We start from the raw sequence: 7451 nt of genomic DNA on the forward strand, positions 1-7451 counted from the left end.
TATCATTATAATATTGAAAATTTCTCATGATAACCTTGAACTTTGATAGATTACACATGGTATCCCTAATTTTAAGTTTCTACAAATGGTACCCCTATGTTCACATTTTTCTTTCCCATAATACCATTTAACAACTTCCGTCATAACGTCATTGCTCCTATGACTTTTGACCCTTTTTTCTTTTGTTATCTATTACACAAACACTTCATTATCTAATTCTTAAATCCAAATTTTATTTAATAAACTAACATTTAATACCTAAATAACAACACACAAATAGCATGGCATGCTCAATTACTCAAGTTACTCATAGGAGTAACGGCGTTATGAAAAAAGTAAACACAAGGGTATTATATGTACAAACTTAAAATTAGGGGTATTATGTGTAATCTAACAAAATTCGAGGGTACCATGAAAAATTTCCGTTATAATATTGACCATTTTATCGATCTTTCCCTCGCCTAAAATAATGTTGCAACTTTAAAAATTTAACATTTAATTCAAGATTATGTTTAAAGTCTCTTATATAATAAGTATAATTTGAGAGATTCAATATATTAGGGGTGATACCTAAGTTCCAAGGATAAATCCTATTTATAATCATGGGATCACCCCACCTTATGATAATCTTATGATGTGGGACAATTCAACTATTTATACGTAGTATATATTTATCACACCTACATTATTTTTCAATGTGAGACGAATAACATATTTAAAAGTACACCATATTTTTTGAACCTAATTTGACATCCAACCCGATTTAATAATAAGCAAATACTATATTATCTATTAATATTCATACACTTATTTTTTATTTATTTTTTATCATAATTAAAATATGTGCAAATGATATGAACCTCTAATCTAATGATAAAAATTTTTTAAACACAATTTTAATTATATTATTTAAACGTAGTATATTTACCACACCTATATTATTTTTCAATGTGGAACATATAAAATCTATAGGTAGAAAATATAATGATATAAACTTTTAAGAGCTCTCCAAGACCATACTTAAGACTTAAGACACTCAAAAGATTTTGGGTTGATGCCTAAGTTCCAAGTATGTCTCCTATTTTTAATTATAGATTCACCCACCTTATACTAATCTTTCGATGTGGGACAATTCTACTATTTATATGTAGTATGTTCACCACACTTACTTATTTTTCAATGTGGGACAAAACATACTAAAAAGAACACAATTTTTCATATTAAGAAGTACACCATCTTTAATATGAGCAAATAATATGAAATTTATACTCTAATGATAACATTTTTTACCACAAAGCTAATTATATTATTTTCATAATTTTTTTAACGATATTTTTTTTAACAAATGAAATGTTAAAGTTTGATATAAAAATTGGAAATATCACTTGAATATAATTTAGGAAATATACATATTATAATAATGAAAAGATTCTCTACTTTATTTTTTACGTCAAAAATTATACTTTCCTAAGTTTATTTTTGATGATGTGGACGCTCTCAGATCGCTCGAAAAAACTCTCTTATATATATATATATATATATATATATATATATATATATATATATATATATATATATATATATATTTTTACGCACTATTCTCCCATGTACTTGTTGTTGAATTTGTGAAATCAGCTTCTCAGGCCGTCTGATAACAAGTTCAAGACGCCCAGTGTTCCTTTCCATCCATATTGCATACCATGTAGCCATCTTGACAACTCTGCAGACTCTCCTTTGCACCTTTGAGTAGGACAGTGAAGTGTCATTTAACTTCAAATGCAGCCACTGTTCTAACCCAGCAACAATCCTAGAGGAATAAACACACTCCCAGAATAAGTGTTCATGAGTCTCCTCCCCCAGTTCACAAAGAATACACCTGTCAGTTACACTCAAGCCTATCTTATGCAACTTTGATCTTGTATTCAAAGCTTGTCTTTGTATAAGCCAACCAATAAAGGCCTATTTTGGAATAATCCAAGAGTCCCAAACATCATTATACTAGTGGATAGGGGGTGTTCCCTACAGCCAAAGGTACCCAGCACTACTAGAGTAATCACCAGATGAGGCAGTCCAGCAATTACTCTGAAAACCACCAGCCAAACGAGTCTTAATTCTGCAAATATTCCTCCTGTTCGAGTTAGAATCAGGAGGAGGAAGATAAGAGTCCCAGTCAGCCCCCCTCAAATAGACATGATCTATCCAAAGAACCTAAAGCCTATCAACTTTGGTATAAATCCAGTTAACAAGTTTTCCCACACTAGCTACATTCCACACCCCAACATCCTTTATACCCAGGCCACCTTCCTTTTTACTGCAACAAATATTATGCCAAGCAACCAAAGGTGCCCTGTTATACTCAGTTCCCCCACACCATAAGAAATTTCTGCAGATGGCCTCTATTCTCTTGATAACACCCTTAGGGATTAAGAAAATTGAGGCCCAATAATTATGCAAGGTATTAAAAACAGAGTTTATAAGGATTAGTCTACCAGCATAGCTCAGTTTCCTAGCCCCTATCCCTCTAACTTTAGCAACAATCTTCTCAAGGAGGATATTACAGTCAGTTCTGGATAGTTTACCAGGTTGAATTGGAATGCCTAGATACTTGAATGGAAGTTTACCCTCTGTGAAACCAGAAGCCTAAGTGATATCTTATTTCAATCCATCAGACACCCCATTAAAGACAACCTATGACTTAGAGGCATTAACTTTGAGACCAGAAGTAGCAGAAAAAGTAGCAAGCACTCTGAGGATTAGCATGATTGATTGCACATCTCCTTTCCTGAACATAAGGAAATCATCAGCAAAGAGCAAGTGAGTCAGCCTTAAGCTCTTACACAAAGGGTGAAATCTAAAGTACCATTTCTTGGTAGCAAAATCCATGAGTCTTGATAAATACTCCATACGGATACAGAATAAAAGGGGGGAGATTGGATCACCCTGCCTAAGCCCCCTTCTACCCCTAAAGTAACCAAAATGAGCAGCATTCAAATTAAGAGTGTATGTAGGAGTAGTAATACAGGTCATTATCATATTTCTAAACTTCACAGGAAACAAAAGAGCCTCTAACATCTGATCCACAAACACCCATTCAATTGAATCATAAGCTTTCTGGAGATCAAGCTTAAACATACATCTAGGAGAAGCTTTACCTCTATTATATTGTCTGATAAGGTCCTGGCAAATCAATATGTTTTCCAGTATGCTCCTTCCTTTAACAAAAGCTCATTGGGTCTTGTTAATCAAATCAAGCAGTACTTGAGCCAGTCTAGTGCAGAGCAGTTTGGAGATGACTTTATAAATGACATTGCAGCAGGATATAGGTCGAAAATGCTTCACACTAGAGGGCCTATCAACCTTGGGGACTAAAGTAATCACACTAGCATTAATCTGTGTCAACAACTTTCCTATTTCAAAGAAATTAATCACAGCTGCACATACATCTGCCCCTACTATATCCCAAGCATCCCTGAAAAACTGGCTAGTGTATCCATCAGAGCCAAGGGATTTTCTCTGAGGAATACTGAATAGACATTGCTTAACCTCATCTACTATAATAGGACTATTAAGGAGAGTACAATGATAATCAGTACAGCAGTTCCCTTTCCTAACCACATTGAAATTAACAGCATCAGTGGAGTTCTAAGAACCTAGTAGCTCTTGGTAATACTCCAAGAAAGCACCCTGAATTGCATCCCCTTCAGTATAGGTCACACCATCTTTATCTTCAATTTGAAAGACCTTATTCATCATCACCCTTCTCTTAATGGAATGATGAAAATAAGAAGTATTAAGATCACCCTCAAGAGACCATTTGATTTTAGCCTTCTGAATCAGAAAGCTATCCCTAGCTGTAATCAGATCTTAAGGTCATGAGCCAAATCCTACTCTTGTTGCAATAAATCAGCATCACTAGGCCTATCAACTAGAGCTTTCTGAATGTTCTCCAAAGCAAGACTAGCTATAATAGTATTATTCTCAATATCAGAAAAACATTCCTTGTTTAAGGCTTTAAGAATAGGTTTCAAAGCTTTGAGTTTTTTAATAATCCCAAACATTTTAGTCCCCTGATAATGTGTAGAACAAACATCACAAAAAGCAGCTTTAAAAGTTGGAGCAATCCCCCACTTGTTAAAATATTTGAAACTTCTCCTCCCTACAATCTCATTATTCTTGTCCATAATGGTACATGGACAATGATCAAAGAGGACCTCAGGGTGGAAATGAGCAATACTATCTCCAAATTGATCATACCACTCCTGATTACTCATAGCACGGTCTAGCCTACTATACACTCTATTAGAAGGAGCTTGCTTATTTGACCATGTAAAAAGAGCTCCAGTAGCAGGAAGATCCTCCATACAACAAATGGAGACACAATCCTCAAAATGTTCCATCTCAGCATCAGAAGTGTTACCACCCAATCTCTTAATAAGACTACGAACAATATTAAATCACCAAGCCATAACCAAGGTGCATTACACTCCTCAGAAAACTGCTTCAAAAAATCCCATAACTCAATTCTTTCACTGAAACCATTATGAGCATATATAACAGTTAAATAGAATCTCTTATCATCAGTCTGGGACTCTACTAGCATATGTATATGTTGTGCACTGTAAGACAAAAATTGGATATCAAACATACTAGGTTTCCACATTACCCAGATCTTACCACCCTTATGCCAATTGCAGTTAGTGGAGACACACCAACCATCACAAATAAAGGTATTTTTTTCAAGAGATTACCAGGTTTCAGTTTAGTTTCCAGCAAACCAAATAATCCCACCCCATTATTGTGCATAAACCATTTCACCACTCTCTGCTTATTCGGGTCATTCAGAACCCTCACATTCCAAAAACCAAGACTATGCATTGAGATTAGGGTCAGGGGGGTCCTTTCCACTTTCTACTACTCTCTCCTGAGGAGTAACATTACTATTCAAAGCATCCATAAAAGTATAAAGACTAAATTTGCCAGACAACCTCACTCCAACTATCCCATCCTGCCTATTAATGCGCATAATCTGCTTAGCTGGTGTAGACCTCACTACAGGAGTAGTTATAACCGTAGCCAAATGGGGGAAATTTGCTGGCAAAAGGGAAGGAGGATTCACTATACCATCAGATTCCTTTTGAGTTTTTTGTATAGGCCTTCATATTTTCTTCTATTGAGGATTAGCCTGTGCTGCAGGAGCTTTAGCAGTACTTTTACCCCTCTTCCTGTTAGGTTTCCTATATTGAGTAGAATTATGCCCAATGTATAACTAGTGCAGGAAATAGGTCTCCACTCATACTCAATTTTCACTAGTAGAAAAACATTAATTTGCGGCTCTTCATTTGAGGCGTTTTTTGTTAAATGGCAGCAAATAGAAATCGATTTTTTTCTTTTTTTTAAATATACAGTCTTATTTGAGGATTTTATTTGAAAAAACGCAGCAAATATGACAATATGAGGCGTTTTCTATGAAAACGCAGCAAATAATATTTGGATATTAAATAAAAGAAAAGCAACCCCCATCCCTATCAAAGAAAGTCACACCAAATCCATTGTTTTATTTCATTATTTCTCACTCTCTCCCTCATCCCTCACAGTCTCACACCCTCTCAATCCACCGCGTCACCAAAGTGACCAGCCACCACTCTCCACCATGCACCACCGTCCATCGCGCACCACGACGGCCTATTGTACTGCCAACTACCGCGTTTTTGGGTTTTTTCTCCTCAGGTTTCTACCCTAATGTTGTTCCTCAATTCAGGTATTATATGCAGAGTATCGTTTATTACTCGGTATTTCAATCGAAATTTTGAATTTTGAGTTTGAATTTACTGGTGTATTGGTTAATTTTGTTGGGTTACATGGTAATTAAATTAGGGTTTTCATTTTCCTATCAATTTTTCATTGTCGTCACTCCAGAAAATGAAGTTAAGTTCAAACTTAGTTGACAACATCTCTGTTCTCCAACTTTCATCTACCATCTGATAAATTAGGGTTTTGATTGTGAGTTTGTTCCATTTTTCTGTCAAATATTTATTTTTTTATGTATACATTTTTAAAATGGCTGGACTTCTCTGTTCATTTTGTGATAGCGAAATAAGCAAATAATGGAGCGAAGGTTTATGGCTGGCGATTAGATGTAGCTGTTGTAAATTTGTCTTTTCTAGTAAAGCTATTGGTGTGCAACTGAAGTTACGTCCTTCAATCGAGTTAGACAATCTATTTGTCTCATCAACTCTTTGGCATGTGAATGCAGTTGACGGACTGTTTCTGCACTACTAGTTTAAAGGTGCAAATACAATGAGATCGAGAGTGGTTTAAGTGGTTTACTACGAGGTCTGCAGTTTAAGCGGTTTACTTAACTAGAAGGACTGATATATTGACATGGATTGATGGTCATTACTGATGGAACCAAATGTTCATTATCTGAGTATGATGGATTAGAGCAGAATTATGGTATTATCTGGACTTTTATCTTCAGTGTTTACAACCTTTGTCTTGAATGCTTGCAGCTATCTTGCTCCCGAATATGCTTCTACTGGACAGCTTAGTGATAAGAGTGATGTCTTCTCCTTCGGTGTATTACTTCTGGAGTTAATTAGTAGACGTCGCTGATGTGACTCTTAATTGCGCACATTTAGTTCCCTAATTGAACCTATTTTGTATACTATTATAGCATTTCATGGCCATTTTATCCGTCAATTTCTTCCTATTTTGCTTTCCTAGTGCATTTCATATGTCTTATAGGAAAGGAGATAATGAGGCGGAATTCCCGTCTCCCGTGCATATCTGGAAGCTTGTTGACGATCTTGGATGGACTAGTATGAAGAGTAGGCAAGAATGATGACCAAGTATGTAGGAATAAAGAGTATATAGAAGGATCATAGGCTAAAAAGCAAGGATGACGAGAAGAAAGCCATTACAAGAATAAATTGCTCGGAACCCAACCAAGAGTTGCTCCTTTGGCTCTGAAAGTAGATGAAACGGCGTCGAAAAATCAAGTGGTCTAGGCTTTTATATCACTCCAATAGGAGTCCGGATGAGGAAATGACGTCCGTTTTACAATCCGAGCTCGAATAGACAAGCTGTCCGCCAATCCTCGCATCCCGAGACTCAAGACGAGCGTCCCCAGACCCAAGACAAGCGTCTCCCCTGCAAGACGAGCGGATTGTTAGACATTAAAAAAGAGAAGCACTCTGCCCAGTGATCCGAGCGTCTTGCTCTCATGACGGGCGTCTCAGAACCCCATGATCCGAGCGTCTTGCTCCCAAGATGGGCGTCTCAGAACCCCATGATCCGGGCGTCCCGATGCCAATCCGAGCGGATTCCTTGGAAGAACCAACCGTGCTTCAAACTGATCCGAGCGGATCGTGGTAGCACTAGCAACGTGATATGCGCATTTCCTTTGGGACTTGCATTTCCCTACTCAACACTTAGCAATGCTATTTACTAAT

At 36.5% G+C, this 7451-nt stretch overlaps 1 long non-coding RNA gene across 1 annotated transcript; it reads left to right on the top strand.

The window, feature by feature from the left end:
- The first annotated feature begins 5502 nt into the window (after nt 1–5502).
- LOC141600106 (uncharacterized) lies at nt 5503–7171 on the top strand. The gene is made up of 2 exons (XR_012524148.1): nt 5503–5758; nt 6254–7171. It is a non-coding gene; the product is annotated as an uncharacterized LOC141600106 (long non-coding RNA).
- The last annotated feature ends 280 nt before the right edge of the window (nt 7172–7451 follow it).

Source organism: Silene latifolia, chromosome 9 (genome assembly GCF_048544455.1).
Source record: "Silene latifolia isolate original U9 population chromosome 9, ASM4854445v1, whole genome shotgun sequence".
Taxonomy (NCBI): domain Eukaryota; kingdom Viridiplantae; phylum Streptophyta; class Magnoliopsida; order Caryophyllales; family Caryophyllaceae; genus Silene; species Silene latifolia.